The sequence below is a fragment of the Vicia villosa genome, linkage group LG3, assembly GCF_029867415.1.
Source record: "Vicia villosa cultivar HV-30 ecotype Madison, WI linkage group LG3, Vvil1.0, whole genome shotgun sequence".
NCBI classification, from domain to species: Eukaryota; Viridiplantae; Streptophyta; class Magnoliopsida; order Fabales; family Fabaceae; genus Vicia; species Vicia villosa.
In genome coordinates, this window is record NC_081182.1 from 216,846,873 (window position 1) to 216,865,269 (window position 18,397).

The following is an 18,397-nucleotide window of genomic DNA, read 5'->3' on the forward strand; positions in this document are numbered from 1 at the left end:
GAGGGAGTGATCCTTACTCTTTTTGGTTTGGTTTCTGGTTCAGCAGTTGCTTTTCTCTTTTGTTTCCGATCATTATCTTGATTCCCAGAGCTTGACGGTGGATTCATGATGAAGTTGCAGATATTTGAAACTGCTAGGGTTTATGATATGAACGTAAAGAGAGAGAACGAAAAAGAAACTGAATGCAGAGTGAGAGAAATATAAGAGGGAAAAGAAACGTTTGAAGAATATAAAAAGAAAACTGAAAGAGAGTAAATGATGAAAAGCATTTAATGTTACGTGACGTGAGGAGAGATAATAATGACAAAAGACGTGATTTGCACAGTTACCTAAGTAGACGTCCCCTCAACTGCACGCACGCTTGTCCAGGAATAGTGAACACGTGTTTACCATCTGGATAGCCAGTTACAGCTGTTTTGCTTTTAAAGAGATTCTGAATCAACTTAGACAATGAAACGTTAGTAATAACTGAATCACAATTTCTAATTGATTTCAATCAGAACTTCTTAAGAAAAAGATTTCATTTCAGAATATACCCATATATAAGAACTTCTCATCTTCTAATTCTGGGCTTGTTTCTGAAGACCCATTTTGTGCCGATTATATTGAATCCATCTGGTCTAGGAACAAGATCCCAAACATCATTCCTTGTAAACTGATTCAGTTCTTCTTGCATAGCAATTATCCAGTCTGGATCTTCTAGAGCATAATCAACAGAAGTTGGCTCGATCAAAGATACAAGACCTAATTGACAGTCTGCATTGTTCTTAAGGAATGCTCTTGTTCTGATTGGATCATCCTTCTTTCCAAGAATGACATCTTCTGAATGACCAGAAATGAGTCTGGATGATCTTCTGACAGATGGTTCTTCAGAAATGCTTAGATTCTCCAGAGGAGCTGATACTTGATCTTCAGATTCTTTGCTTCTGAGAAGCTCTGCTTCTGATGCGTTGCTTCTTGGCTCAGCAGCTTCTGATATATCAATATCCCAATCTGCAAAATTATCAAACTGCTTTGGTTTTTCAGAACCAAGCTTATCATCAAACCTGATATTGATTGATTCTTCTACAATCAATGTTTCAGTATTGTATACTCTGTATCCTTTTGAGCGTTCAGAATATCCAAGAAGGAAACATTTTTGTGCTTTGGAATCAAACTTACCAAGATGATCTTTAGTGTTCAGAATAAAGCATACACATCCAAAAGGATGGAAATATGAAATGTTGGGCTTTTTATTCTTCCACAATTCATAAGGAGTCTTATTTAGAATAGGTCTGATAGAGATTCTATTCTGAATATAGCATGCAGTGTTTATTGCTTCTGCCCAGAAATGCTTAGCCATATTGGTTTCATTGATCATGGTTCTGGCCATTTCTTGCAGAGTCCTATTCTTTCGTTCTACAACCCCATTTTGCTGTGGAGTTCTAGGACAAGAGAAATCATGGGCAATACCATTTTCTTTGAAGAATTCTTCAAAGGATCTGTTCTCAAATTCACCACCATGATCACTTCTAACCTTTATGATTTTACACTCTTTTTCAGATTGAATCTGAATGCAGAAATCAAAGAACACTGAATGAGTCTCATCCTTGTGTTTCAAGAATTTTACCCACGTCCAGCGGCTATAATCATCTACGATGACTAATCCATATTTCTTCCCTCTGACAGATGCTGTTTTGACTGGGCCAAACAGATCAATGTGCAAGAGTTCTAATGGCCTTGAGGTAGAAACAACATTCTTGGACTTGAATGCAGGTTTGGAGAACTTGCCCTTCTGACATGCTTCACAAAGAGCATCTGATTTGAATTTCAGATTAGGGAGTCCTCTGACAAGATCCAGTTTGTTAATCTGAGAAATCTTTCTCAAACTAGCATGACCTAATCTTCTGTGCCAGACCCACTGCTCTTCAGAAACAGACATAAGACAAGTCACCTTCTGACTCATAAGATCTTGCAGATCTGTCTTATAAATGTTGTTCTTCCTCTTGCCTGTAAATAGGATTGAGCCATCCTTCTGATTTACAGCCTTGCAAGACTCTTGATTAAAGATTATATCATAACCATTGTCACTCAATTGACTGATAGATAAGAGGTTATGTGTTAATCCTTCTACAAGAAGTACATTAGAAATGGAAGGAGAGTTACCAGACTTTATAGTTCCAGAGCCAATTATCTTGCCCTTCTGATCTCCTCCAAACTTGACTTCTCCTCCAGACTTAAGCACCAGGTCTTGGAACATAGACCTTCTTCCTGTCATGTGTCGTGAGCATCCAGAGTCCAGGTACCATGACATGTTGTGCTTTGTCCTTTTTGCAGTCAAGGATATCTGCAATAGGAATAATCTTATCCTTAGGTACCCACATCTTTTTGGGTCCTTTCTTGTTAGATTTTCTCAAGTTCTGATTGAACTTGGTTTTAACATTGTAAGCAATAGGAGGAACAGCATGATAATTTTTAATGTGAGTTTCATGATATTTCCTAGGTTGTGTCACATGCTTTTTGGTGTGTGTTATGTGAAAACTTTGAGCATGTGAAGTGTGCCTAATATCATGGGAGTGGCCATACTTGAACTGATCATACAATGGCTTGTATGTGAATTTCATTTCATCAACAGGTTCAAGTTTGTATGGGGTTTCACCCTCAAAACCAATGCCAACTCTTTTGTTTCCAGACACAGCATATATCATAGAAGCTAGCTGACTTCTGCCAATACTTCTAGATAAGAACTTCCTGAAACTTAAATCATATTCTTTCAGAATATGGTTTAGACTAGGAGTGGATTTTTCTGAATCAGAAGGAGATCCAACATTATTGGATAATTTTAAAAGTTTTTCTTTTAATTCAGAATTCTCCAACTCAAGCTTCTTTGTTTCAAATTCAAATAGCTTTTTCAGCTTTTTGTATTTGAGACTGATCTGAGACTTGAGTTCCAGAAGTTCAGTTAGACCGGAAACTAACTCATCTCTAGTAAGTTCAGAAAATACCTCTTCAGAATCTGATTCTGATGTAGATTCTGATCTGTCATCTTCTGTCGCCATCAGCGCACAGTTAGCCTGCTCATCTTCAGAGTCTGAATCATCTTCTGACTCATCCCAGGTTGCCATAAGACCTTTCTTCTTATGAAACTTCTTTTTGGGATTTTCCTTCTGAAGATTTGGACATTCATTCTTGAAGTGTCCAGGCTCATTGCATTCATAGCACATGACCTTCTTCTTGTCAAATCTTCTGTCATCAGAAGATTCTCCACGTTCAAATTTCTTTGAACTTCTGAAGCCTCTGAACTTCCTTTGCTTGGTCTTCCAGAGTTGATTTAGCCTTCTGGAGATCAAAGACAGTTCATCTTCTTCTTCAGATTCTGATTCTTCAGGATCTTCTTCTCTAGCCTGAAAAGCGTTAGTGCATTTCTTGATATTGGATTTTAATGCAATAGACTTACCTTTCTTTTGAGGCTCATTTGCGTCCAGCTCTATTTCATGACTCCTCAAGGCACTGATAAGCTCTTCCAGAGAAACTTCATTCAGATTCTTTGCAATCTTGAATGCAGTCACCATAGGACCCCATCTTCTGGGTAAGCTTCTGATGATCTTCTTTACGTGATCAGCCTTGGTGTATCCCTTGTCAAGAACTCTCAATCCAGCAGTAAGAGTTTGAAATCTTGAAAACATCTTTTCAATGTCTTCATCATCCTCCATCTTGAAGGCTTCATACTTCTGGATTAAGGCGAGAGCTTTAGTCTCCTTGACTTGAGCATTTCCTTCATGAGTCATTTTCAAGGACTCATATATGTCATAGGCCGTTTCCCTGTTAGATATCTTCTCATACTCAGCATGAGAGATAGCATTCAGCAAAACAGTTCTGCATTTATGATGATTCCTGAAAAGCTTTTTCTGATCATCATTCATTTCTTGCCTTGTCAGCTTTACGCCACTGGCATTTACTGGATGTTTGTAACCATCCATCAGAAGATCCCATAGATCACCATCTAGACCAAGAAAGTAACTTTCCAGTTTATCTTTCCAGTATTCAAAGTTTTCACCATCAAATACCGGCGGTCTAGTATAACCATTGTTACCGTTGTATTGCTCAGCAGAGCCAGATGTAGATGCAGGTGTAGACTTTTCACTTTCATCAACCATCTTTTACTGAAGCGTTTTTCTCTTCCTGAATCTTTTCTAAACACGGTTAAGTGCTTGCACCTTAGAACCGGCGCTCTGATGCCAATTGAAGGATAGAAAAACACTTAGAAAGGGGGGGTTTGAATAAGTGTAGCTTTAAAAACTTGACAGATAAAAATAAATTGCACAGTTATTTTTATCCTGGTTCGTTGTTAACTAAACTACTCCAGTCCACCCCCGCAGAGATGATTTACCTCAACTGAGGATTTAATCCACTAATCGCACGGATTACAATGGTTCTCCACTTAGTCAGCAACTAAGTCTTCCAGAGTCTTCTGATCACACACTGATCACTCCAGGAACAACTGCTTAGATACCCTCTAAGACTTTTCTAGAGTATACTGATCCACACGATCACTCTAGTTACAACCTGCTTAGATAACCTCTAAGACTTCCTAGAGTATTCTGATCCACACGATCACTCTAGTTCCTTACAACTTAATGTAATTAATTCTAAGAGTATTACAATTGCTTCTTAAAAGCTATAATCACAAACTGTGATATTTCTCTTAATCGTTTAAGCTTAATCTCACTAATATATTACAACAGCAATGTAGTGGGCTTTGATGAAGATGAAGATTCTGAGCTTTGAATTTGAACAGCGTTTCAGCAAGTTAATATGAGTTGTTTTGGTGCAGAATCGTTAGAATCATTAACCTTGCTTCTCATCAGAACTTCATATTTATAGGCGTTGGAGAAGATGACCGTTGAGTGCATTTAATGCTTTGCGTGTTCCGTACAGCATCGCATTTAATGTTATACGCTTTTGTCAACTACCTCGAGCCTTGTTCACGCTGTGTCTACTGACGTAGCCTTTAGTAGCTTTTAACGTTCCTTTTGTCAGTCAGCGTAGCTTGCCACTTGTACTTTCTTCTGATCTGATGTTTGTGAATACAATGTTTGAATATCATCAGAGTCAAACAGCTTGGTGCAAAGCATCTTCTGATCTTCTGACCTTGAAGTGCTTCTGAGCGTGATACCATCAGAACTTCAGTGCTTCTGTTCTCTTGTTCTTCTGATGCTTCCATAGACCCATGTTCTGATTCTGCTTCAACCATCTTCTGATGTCTTGCCAGACCATGTTCTGATGTTGCATGCTGAACCATTTGAGACAAAGCTTCTGAGCGCTGAATTATGCGTACTCTTTATATATTTCCTGAAAGGGAATTGCATTGGATTAGAGTACCATATAATCTTAAGCAAAATTCATATTATTGTTATCATCAAAACTAAGATAATTGATCAGAATAAATCTTGTTCTAACACCATTATCATTGCCGTGATAAGACGTAACGCGAGGGTCACGATTTGGATTGAAGTTGAAGGTGCCATTATCACTACCGTGATAAGACGTAACGCGAGGGTTACGATTTGGATTGAAATAGGAATTGAAATTGAAATGGGATTGGGATAGGATTTGGAATGGAATTGGAATAGGATTTGAAATAGGATTTAAAAAAAACAGTTTGGAATAGGAATCGGAGTAGGATTTGAAATGGGATTTGGATTGATGTAACAGTCAGACGGGAATTGACTACCAAATGAGAATTGGATTTGATGGTTTTCCAGGACGAGAACTGGACTTTGTAAGGATTTGGATTTGCAAATAGAAGTTGGGCCTTTATAGTATATGAATGTACCAGATGATATGCATGGTTTGATGTTGGAGTGAAGCGGCATGGTTAATGCATGACGATGATTTATGATGACTTGGATGTTTTGATGTGTGGGCTGATGTTTATGCTCATGCTTATGTTGATTGATGTAATGAGTGGAACGAAATAATGTCTTCTATAAGACTTCCTGAAAAAGGTTTCCGGAATGGATATGAACATTTGTCTTGAAGGTCTACCTAAAAATATTCTTGGAAAGGATAATGGATGTCTTAGAAAAGACTACTTAGGAAGGTTCGTAGAATGTCTTAGAGAAGACTACCTGAAGATGTAATTAGAAAAAGAATGTCTTGAAGAAGACTACCTGAAAAGGTACTTAGAAAAAGCATGTCTTGAAGAAGACTACCTGAAAAGGTACTTAGAATAAGAATGTCTTGAAGAAGACTACCTCAAAAGGTACTTAGAGAAGGAATGTCTTGAAGAATACTACCTGAAAAGGTACTTAGAATAAGAATGTCTTGAAGAAGACTACCTGAAGATGTAATTAGAAAAAGAATGTCTTGAAGAAGACTACCTAAAAAGGTTCTTGGAAATGACGATGATTGTCTTGAAGAAGACCACCTAGAAAGGTATGGTGTCTTGTATCAACCAAAATATGTAATGCATGAATGTTTTTGCATGATGCTCCAATGATGGGTGGTTGATAACCAGAGCGTATATAGTTTACTAATGTTGTAAGGTTGTTGGATGCTAGCGCGATTTCCCAATGCTTGTTTTTTTGAACTTTGAAGATCGTAGTTAGGAGAAAGATTGATTCGAGGTTGTAAAGTGTGAAGACGCCTTTTCCTTTTGTTGTGCATCTTATGGATTTGATATCCATTGCCCCAATATTTTCGTGGGAAAAGACGCTTATGAGGGAAGTGCCCCAGGAAATAACTTTGTCATATGCTTTGGCGTTTAGATTGAAGGGTGTGCCCCTGACTTGCCAGAGATGGAGGGTTATCCATGGTTTTCCATCCATTTTGAATTTATCCCATGCTTGACATGCCCCTGATTGAGATTGCTTCGAGATGTGACCCAAATCAATTGAACCTTAGGAAGAATGCCCCTAGTTAATAGGATGTTTGTTTGTATGCCCCTGTTTTAGGAAAACCCTCTGGACGTGGTCTCCCCATTCAAGAGTCTTTATCAGAAATGACCGCCTTTGTGTTAAGTGTATACTTGCATATGATGTTGTACCCTTTGAGAAGTAACTCCAATACAATGCGTATGCAAGTTTTGAAATCGAAGGAGTGGATGATTATAAATGAATGCTTGAAGAAGCGCAGTGGTTAGAAATAGTTTTAACAAACCTAGGAGTCGGTATAACAGAATCCTGCTTAATATGCTTTCGTGGTTAACCTTGCCTCAATTAGGACTTTTAAATGTTGTAACTTGGCCTGGTTCATGTTTTAAAAAACAATGGATATATGGCTCAAAATTTTATTTAACCCATCCCTTTCTCCTTGATGTTCTCCAGATCCTAAAGTTCGCCTAATCCAATGGATATGCTTTGTTTGTAAGAGAATCGTTTCAGTTTTAATGTTGGGCAGAAGCCTTAGTAGAGATCCAAGCATGGATGGACGAAGTTGTAATGATCCAAGTATTTATGAGAAGCTTCGACAATTTAGCAGTCACAAGGTTATCCTTCGTATTTTGCTTTTGTTTTTTTTTATCCCTTATTTTTGCATGAACCAATTCCTTTGCATTTGATCCATCGGGATGCCCTAAATTTTGCCTAAGTCATTTGGTTTTGTTTTCATGGAATTTTCCGTTTTGACTTAGCGGGCGCTTTCTTCTTCTTTTTTTTTGAATACTCCTTTGGAAATATTGATCCTTGGATATTGAATGTTGTGACTGCCATGTTGACGTTGATTTGTAAGCTTTGACTTTGATACCTCCTCGATCTTGAATGATGTAATGAGGAAGAAGATTGTTGTGAATGTTATCTCCATTGCTCCCTCATTCTTTGATGAAGGTGAGGAAGAAGATGTGCTTGAACCTTTGCTTTGAACTTTTGCTTGGATTGACTGATTCTCTTGACAACCAAAATACATCATTGAATCAATTGAAATCTACCCTGCCCCTGGTTAAAATCAAGGTTTATTTGAAAAGTAGAAGCAAACTCCAATTCCTGGCTCGAGGGGGTAACGAGGGATTAACATCCTTATTTCTCCACTGTTTGGGAATTGAAACAATGCCTGTACATCGTCGGTTCGGTCTTACCTTGAAAGCATATGTTTAGCGAGACTTAGTTATTTGTATTCGTCATTCTTCCTCAAGTTTGTTAATAATTGAAAGTCGAAATTGAAATAGATCAATAGAAGAGTGTGAGTGGAAAGTCGTAGTAGTAAGCGAATGAAGCGAATGAATTGATTTCAAAAACATGCATGATTATTTTATTGAATCGCTATTCGAAAGATACAACATTTTACATCAAATAACATTTTGTGATCGTAGAGGTTATAACTTGAAATGATAAACCTATTAATCCTAAGGGAAATCTCCTTTGTGAATCCGTTGACCTGGTTTTACTCCTTAGTTCATGGACTTGTAGAAGTAAAGGGTAATCTCGAATTCTCCTTGGGCACGTCAAACCTGTCGGAAATAATTGTAAGCGGTGGGTTTTTGTCGTATCGAAACTTCATGAGTTTCCTTTGACTGAACCTCTTTTTCCTTTTCTTTCTAAGGATAGCACCACACCATTTGCAGCCTTCAAAGTTTGTAGATTGATAGAAAAACCTATGGCCTTTTTGCCCCTTGGTATGGAGTTAGCATATGTCGCATTCCCTCCATCGTAGTCACGCATTTTTGTTTAGGGTATTGCCCTAGTTGGATTAATCCTTACCCCCAGGTTATTGTAGAGCGTTCTTGTAAGTTTGCTATGTTCGTAGATGAACCCCTTTACGACTAGATACCCCTTGAGTGTATCTATGAGGGAACTCTTTGTTGAACTAATCCTGGCTCGATGACAACCTTTATTGTATTTATAATCTTGTTATGATAAGGCAAGGGCATGTGGCTGGCATGGTGAAAGGCGTCCTCTTTACTTTAAGATCATTCTTAATAGTTTATCCTCCTTTCTCCATAGTCTAGGATCCCTTTGATTTTCTTCGGGAATTTCGGGAAACCGGCTAGCATGGTAAGTAAGGATGCGGGCGAAGATGGATATGCAAATGTAAATGTATGAATGCATGAAAATGCAAATGCATGCGTATGCACAAGACTCCTTGTATTATAACTCCTTGCATGCAATGCAGACGGGTGACATGCGATCCTAGGGATAACCTTAGAGGCGACATTGGACCCTCGTGAAATCCTTGCAAGATATATATTATGACACGTTAATGGAATCCCTTAGATTAAGGGGTACGCGGAAAGTAGCAGCTGATGACCGTTCAGGACAGTCACCAAGTCTCATGACCTTCGAGAGGTCGTTCGACGTGTACTTATGAAGTTGTCCCTCGTGGGAAGGTTCTCTATGTGGAACACAACCTATCTAAGGACGATATGAGACGAAGAGAAATCCCTACAGGCTAGGGACGAAGGTGTATGGATGGAAATCCAAAACCTACACCAGTTAGAGGGTGGTCGGGAATAAGCACGGGTTGACTGTTCAAGACAGTTACCAGCTCTCATGGCTATCGTGAAGCCAATCAACGTGCTTTAATGAGGATGTCCTTCAGGGGAAAGACACGTTGTTGTAGAAACACATGAACGCAAAAGAAAATCCCTACAGGCTAGGGAGTTCGTAGGAGCAAGCATAGAGTGCCCGTTCGAGACAATCACTATATCTCATGGCCATCGAGAGACCCATTGACGCATGCTAACGAAGATGTCCTTCGTAGGAAGGACGCGTAGTTATAGAAATACAAGGATGTATAAGGGAAGTCCCTACAGGCTAGGGAGTGCGTAGATGGCGATGTCCTTCGTGGGAAAGACATGGTCTTAGGAGTTAGAGTCCCTACAGGCTAGGGAATACGTAGGGATACCTGCAAAATTGAAACGCATAGATATTCGAAGTATATAAATTGCAAGCATATAGTAAGCACAAAAGCACAAAAGTCCTAAGTTCATAGGTTCGACGTAGCGGCTCTTGGGAGCCAACCTTTTTATAGGGGGGTTTCTAGAAGGTCTCATGGGGTCGTTCGTAGCCTCTGAGACTTTTTGTCTCTTTGGATTTTAGAACAACTCATTTTATCCATGAGGTTCGAATTTTTGGGGTAGGTTCTCGGAGAGATCAGCCAAGCATCCAGTCCTGCCCTCAATAAAGTCAAGCCTCGTTTTGGACATTTCTGAATACTCAACCCACTCCGAGTGGAGTTATCAATGAGACTCGTAGGCGATTCATGTCCCCTATTGATCTCAAAGTTAACTCCCACACTTAGGGTTTAACACAACATAAAAAACAACAATGCATATAATAATATAGGTAAACATTTTAAGGCAGATAAATAAACATTTTAAGAAAAAACAAAAAACAAATAAATAAAAAAAAATAATTTAATATTTATTAAAAGATGAACCTCCCCCAAACCCTAAAAATGGCAAGTTTGCCAAACCCTAAAAAAAACTTGCCAAACCTAAACCCTGCCAAAACCTATAGGAGCATAGTATTCGCCATTATAGTTATCCCCAGCAGAGTCGCCAGCTGTAGCAACCTGCCTAAAAAATTAATGTTTAAAGTCGCCACCTATTCTACCAAGGCGAATAGGAAACCTATGCAATTAAGAGATCAGGGTAAGATACTATATTCAGGTCGAGGGAAGGTGTTAGGCACCCTCAACCATTTCCTAAAGGCTAACATTCAAAGATAAAGGTTTATGGCAAGGTTTATAAAGAAAGGTGACAGAGAGTAATTATAAAGCTAATTATATTGACAGGATTAGAATTTAGAGGAAGGGGACTCGCCTTGGTTATCCAAGTGCCTACGTATCTCCTTATGGAGAATCAGAGTCAACGTAGTTCGGGAACAGGATTGTACGCCTTAGAGTTGAATTGAATGTATTTGAATTTGTTTTGAAGTTGTTTTGAAATGCGAATGTTCGAAGGTATTTTGAGTTACCTTATCGTAGTTGTGAACATCGCAGTGTTGAAACACCGTAGTATCGTGGTTTAGTGTGTTTTAAAAGTTTTGGGCGTACAACCCTGATTTTGATTTGTTACCATTAGTTGCAATAATCAATAGGTTTGATTACCATGGCTAACAGATTAAAGGGAGAATTGCTAACCACTATAATCGATAGATTCGATTATCACGACTAGCAAATGTGCGTATTTTAATTATCGTTACCCCTCATAATCGATAGATTCGATTACAAATAATAACGAATTTTGATAAAGGGAAAATATGCTAATCATCGTAACCAATAGCTTTGGTTAGAACCATTTAGCAAAATAATTACTATTTTAATTTATAGGATTTAATTAATTAAATAATTAATTGGTTATTAACCATCGCGACCGATTGATTCGGTCGAAACGAATAATAAATTAAAAATCCTAACACTTTAATATATTTATACAGGTTTTTATGGTTTTTATAATTAAAATTAATTAAATTAATTAACTCGAATAATCGAGTAATCAAAATAATCGAGAAAATATGATTCTTAAAACCTAATATAACCCTAATCCTAATTATATCCTAATCCTAATCATATTCTAACCTAACTAAATAAATTAATTAAATTAAAAAATAACTATTATCACTTAATCTAAATAATAAAATTAATAAAACAAATAAGTAAATACAAAATATATAGGAACCTGGTTTAGATTGTGTGTGGCGTGTCCTTGGCTATCCATGATGCAGCCTCAAACTCTGGTACGTGGGATCTCGTTTGGTAATGATCCAGTGGATGGCTGCAGCAGGCGTATGATGGGTGTATGTTGATGCGCCACACTGGATTGTACAGAAGAAAAATATTCAAAACGAAGGGTGAGGCTACAGGGATCGAACCCGGTCCTCATAGGTCTCGCTTTATACAACCAAACCACCTGCGCTACGTTTGTGAGTTGTTTATAAAATAACATGAAAGACTATATACAAAAATAAGCGCTACAGATTTTAAAATTGAAACTCGCGCCTGCACAGTATCGTCTTCCCCGTGCTTTTTTTCTGAAAAAAACACCACACACCTATGGCTATGGTTTACGAACGTTGCTATAGCCCTGTGTCAATCAAAAGCATGAATCACGTAAAATTAATAAAAAGTAAAGCCGTGGATTGATCGTACATCCTCTCCCGATCACGTTGGTGTCTTTGGCTCGGTCCAATTTTGCCGCTAATGGAAACCCCCGAATTGAGACCTTCAAACCCTAGCAATGGTGACTCTTAAAACCTGCACTTAAACTTCAATTAAATTAACCAGAAAGCATCAAAGCATCACTATAAACACGAACATGGAGTTAAATCACATTGAAAGAGTGAATATGTATGCAATCGAGTCTAAAAAATTTGAGAGAAACCGTGGCTTGTATGGATGCTCCTCAGCGCGTTTTTGTTCACGATGAAGGTTGGGACTCACTCAGAAAACTCCAAGGAATACGTTTAGATCTCCAAAACACCCTGAAAGAATCCCCCACTCCAAAAACGACCTTACCTTTTTCCCTTGAATTTTTGAACTTTGTATAGATATTTCTGGCTGCCAAACCTCTTTTTTCAGCCTCCTTTCCGTATGATTATCTTGGGTACTTATATTGCAATAGATTAGGTTAAGAAATTTGAAGAAAATCTTTGTAATTTCCATGATTAGTGTTTGATTTGAAAATCTCCATGAAATCTTTCTAAACTTTCTCAAGCTCAATCCAATATTATCAATATTACCTTGCATGAATTTGGACGTGGTATGTGATGTTTAATTGATTTGATTTGCTTGGAAAATAAAACTAAAATCAATCCTTTCACAATTTTCCTTTTATTTTGATTTAAATTTTTTTTAAATGGATTAAATCAAATATAAATAAAATAAAAATCATGAAATAAAATTCATGTGATTAACGGGCCTCTCTTGAGCTTTGGATTACGTGGGGAATTGGAATATATAGGCCCATTGGTAAAAAATAACCAAACTTGCTCACTTTGCATCCTATGCATTTCCTCAAAATCGCCTAACTTGTACAACTCGTATCTTGCTCAACTTTTGACATATGAAAGTGTTCTTGGACTCTTTAGAAAGCTCAAAGAGTCCTCTAAATGATGCCTTTGGTTTTATCTCAATCGGAGTTTCCATGCTCAAGTTATGAGCTTTGACCCAAAAGGTATATTTTATTGACTTTTTGGAGGACCTATAATCTCTTTGACCATATCTCCCAAATGGTGCATTTCTAGCCTTGGCTTGTGAGCGACAAAGTTGTAGAGAATCCAATTTCCTTCAGAAGAGGCTTTGGGTGGGGAATTTTTGATGTTCCATGTGAAAGTTATGCCCAGTCAAAGTTGGGTTGACTTTCTCCTAAAAAAACCCTAATTTGAACCTTTTTGTATTTGTTCATCTCTGAGTTTCTATTAATGGAATCATGATCAAGCTTTGATCAAATGATGGATATACATCAATCCCCATACTTGTTGCGTAATTAATGGTTAGAAGTTTGGATCATGCCTTGACTTTGGATTTGAATCAGTTGATTGTAGATCTTGGGACTGTTTGAGCAGGTAACCTTTGGAGTGATGCTTTGACTTTTGCTATGGAGTTATATTAGGTCACTATAAACCATATACCCTTGATTAAAAGCCTTATCTCATTGGTCCCTCTTAGGGGAATCTCAAACCCTAGCCTCAGGAGGCTCTTGGCTAGGAGTGTTGCTTGAATGGAACCCTAGTCTTTGAATCTTTGTAGGTGAAGTAGATGGGGCAAATTTTGGGGTATGACAGTCAGCGCCGGTTGATGAGCAATCCACCCCGAATCCATAAGATGCAAGACCCTAATATTGTTATCTAAGCTAATCCCAGAGAAAAATGAGGTTGATGAAGTTGAGAGAACAAAAACCCTCTCCCAAAACCATAACCCTAACAAATGAAATGAAATAAAAATAGATACAAAATTTTGTCCCGACGCGTTCGCCCGGCAAGCCAATTGCTCCACCCGACGAACGACTTTATTCTAGCCACACAGCCTGCGCCACGTCGACAAGTGGGCAAAAATATCTTCTTTCACCCGGCGAACGAATTGCTTCGCCCGATGACTCCTTATTCTTCCTCCCAGTGATCAAGAGGTGGGCCAAGGCATAAGTGGAACCATTATTTTCCACGCTCGCCCGGTGAGCCAGTTACTCCGCCGGGCGACTCACACCAGAAGCAGCTTCTTATTTTCTTCAAATGGCTTCTCCTTTTATTGATCAAAAATTGCATCCTTGAAGTTTTATTACTCAATGCTCCATACATGCTCAAATACCTACAAAATGAATGAAAAACTATTAGTCGGTACATAAATGAATCAAAAACTCGATTAAACACAAAATCTACATATTTATGTAATATACACTAAAACTCGTCTAAATTGAGGAAAAAGAGAAGATAAGTGCCGTAAAATTATGCACAAAAATAACTATAATTTGACACTTATCAGTAATATAATCATGGGACTATATATATGAGATACACTCTTTTGAAGAAGCTGACGAACAACAACGATATTCAAGCAATATTCAAATAAACTTCAAAGAGAAAAAGAGGAAAAAAGAAAATTCTTAGAGAAACTGCACTAAACAGTCCATTGTGAGAAATTTTGTTTCTAAGAATCTGTAAGAACACAAGAGTTGTTGCTCATAAATTGTGTTAACACTTGAGCTAAACTGTTAATGTTTCAATCTGATTTTTAGAAGCAATATCTTGTAAACATTTCACTTATAAATCTATTGAGAGTTGATTTCCTAAAGTCATTCTTCATTTTTTTTTTAAATCATTTTTGGAATTTTAAAATTTTCTGGAATTTTGATAAAAATGATGAAGATGGTGATGCAAATGAAGAAGAAAAAGAGGTGAAGAAGAGACACATTCATAAAGAGAATTAAGTGTTGGAAGTGTATTGTTAGAATGAATAGACCATCAAGATTTGAAAGTGTAAAATTTATTAAAATGATCAAACAGTTAATATTAAAAATATAGGTAATGCTAACTTGTGTCATAGGGGCACAAGTTAAGAATCAATTGAAGGAAAAATATCTTAGAAATTGTGCACTAATTTTAATGAAAATATAAAATTAATTTTTTATTATTTTGTTTCAAAACAAAGTTTCTATAAGTGGATTTCTTAACTTGTGCCTTTGAGGCACAAGTTAGCATTACCCTAAAAATATTAATGAAGTCTATGGTTGAGATTCAACAATATTGTCTCACCAAATATATTTAAAATGATCAAGTTAACGGAATGGATCAAATTGACTAACAAAAATGTTTTTGAAGGACTTAATTGTAGCAATCATTAGATAAGTGACCAAACTGAAATCTTAAATCAAATTAAGGGACTTCAGAATGAATTAAACCTAAATTTAATTATAAGTAAGAAAATATGTTTTAAATAATTGTTATATATTTTAATTTTTTTAAAATTATTAAAACGACATGTTTTGTCTAAGAAAAAATATTTAATTTTCGATTTTTCAAAACCGTCTATTCACTAGTTTTTACTGGTTTTGACGGGTTCTAGACAGTTTCCACTAATTCAATAGTTTATTTGATTCATCAATCTAACCAGACTGACGACTCTTTTGGTTTTTGATTCAACCAATTTGATTGGCCGATTTGATACAATTTTTAAAACAATGTAGTACAATTCAAACTTAATTACCACCTTTATATATATTTGTATTTTTCCCCTCAAATATGAAAACAAGTCAAAATAGCTCATAATTAGGCTTTGATGTCACTTCTATGAGAGGGCAATTTACCTCTCTTGAGTCCTTGTCTTTCCTATCTAATTTAACATGATTCATCGTTGAACAAATTTGGAGTCATAGTTTTATGATGATAGATTTGAAAAAAATAGATAGTATCTTTCACTCTTTTCTTCTCTTTGGACATAATTTCTATCCTCGCCAAAATACTTTCTTCTTTCAAATCCTATATTCTAACATGAAGTATTTCCACTTACATAAATGAGCCAAAAAACAAAAATATTATATCTCTTTTCTTCACACGGCGAACCTAACCCAACAAAACATATATATACTACATATAAAGAGAAAAGGAGGTCATTTACCATTGGTATATCTATATTTGGTCTTGAATGACCTCACACCATAACTAAGTTGGTATTGGTAAGGGTAATGGTAATGGTAATAGTTGAAGATATACACTACAAATCAGGTTATTATAACTAAAGGGGTTAGACATAAAGAAAACAAAAACATCAGCTTTGGTAGTTTGCCAATAATAAACTATGAGAAATCATAGATACAATTCATTGCTTTTGTGTTTTTGTTCAATATGCATTTTGGAAAAATACTAATGGTTTGAAGTTTGAACCATAAGAAGAATTATTGCATGGACTGTGTCACAAATGCAATAGCAAATACTCCAAGTTTCATAATGATGTTAGTAAGTATGGGCGCATGCCAACGAGATTAGGATAGTGTCTCTCCCAACTTCTGCCTCCATATCAACCATATAAAATATGTGTAATAAAAAAATAATCTTAGTCTTGTTTATTAATTAGAGTGTGAGAGAAAAAATTGTTTTGCCTCTCATTACACTCATATTTTTTAAAGTTTCTATAAAGCCCTATTTTGATTTTGTCCGAAAGATTATTTCGAAAGCACCGTGTTTCTAAGCATAATTTTACATGTGTGTGCGTCTGCATCCATGCGTGGATGTGTGTAATGTGTGTTTTCTATGCGAGCGTATGTGTATATGTGTGTATATTGGCTCTGTTTGGGAACACTTTTTTTTAAGCTTATAGCTTATGTCTTATGTCTTATAAGCTCGTATGATAATTTAGACCCGTTTGGTAACGGTCTTTTCATCACGAGCTTATAGCTTATTTTACTAACTTATAGCTTATTTTCCAGACGCTATTTCAAATAGCGTTTTAGCTTATGTCTTATAGCTTATTATTTTTTCTTCCTTTTTTATCCTTATTATTTTAATTAAAATCCATTTTTAACCTTTAAAATTTATTTTACTTTAAAACAAAATAATTATATATTAAATATCTTTTATGTCATTTTACATTTATAAGTTAATTTAACCGCTAATTTTACCAAACACTTCAGTTAACTTATAAGCTATCAGTCTCAACTATCCGCTATAAGCTATAAGTCATCAGACATCAGCCATCAGTCATAAGCTATAAGCTATCAGCTAGCTGTTAGCTGAAGATTTCGTTTTATATTATTATTATTTATCCTTCGAAGAAGTAGAAAATCGAAGGAAAGATGGTTACTGATGGCCATCCCTTAAAAATAAAAGAATGGCTACTGATGGTCATGCTTCGAGAGTAAAAGTTTCTAAGTTCACTATGAAGATAATGAATACTGAAAGCTAGTGAAAAGTATGTGTCTTCGGGGACTTAGACAAATTTGTAAATATATTCAAGTATTACTACTTAGCGTGTTTTTTTTGTAGTGTTTGTTTAATACACTGCCACGCGTCGAAGACAGACTCAGGCGGGAAGATTTGAAATTCGAAGACGGTTTCGTAACTGTCCAAGTAACAGATGGCATCGCTAGAAGTTCTTATGCGAAACGTGGCAGCAGATTAGTATAGGACCGTTAAGGTCGAAACTAGTATAAATAGGAGTCTTAATGTTAGGATTCTGTGTGTTCATTTTGTACAAATCACTCACATATTTACTCAAGTATCAAGCGTTAAGAGAAAGAGTTCGCTGAGAAAATGTACGTATGACACCACCATTTTAATACATGTGTATTACCCTTTGCTTTTAAATATCTTCCAGAATTACTGCATTTCGTTTACTTCTTGCCATTTACATTTCTGTATCTTTACTTTAATGTCATTTACTTTCGAATTACTTTTATGTTATTTACTTTCAAAGTCTTTTACATTTCTGCAATTTAAGATTCTTTACGTTTCAATAGTCCTTTTAATGTTCTATGTTATGTTACTTATCTTTTCGTTGAAGTCACATTTATATGTAACAAAGTGATTGTCAAAACTATTTGTTCTTTAATCGAACAACGCTTATTGAAGAAGACAAATAATGAATATGGTTCGAATGAACGTTGATGACAATCTTCTTGACTATGTGTCCTAGGATCAATCTAGTCGATCCTGCGAGTAACCAAATCATATTTATTATAGTTTGGAAGACTAGCGGTTGTTTACCGGAAATCACCGTAAACAAATTGGCACGCCCAGTGGGACAGTGTCAAGCAGATTGTTTTAATCAATTGCTTTATTTTTGTCTAGACAATATCAAGATCTTGTATGAACCTTAGGAACGGTAAATTAAAGAACAGTGCACAACCGATTCCCAAACGAAGGTACAACAGGAAAATGGTCGTTACGACCAGTACAGGGGGTGATCGAGATCCCCCACAAGGTTCAGGATCAGGAGCGGCAAATTCGACTTCTACTCAAGGAATACAAGATGCAACAGGTCCAAATGGATC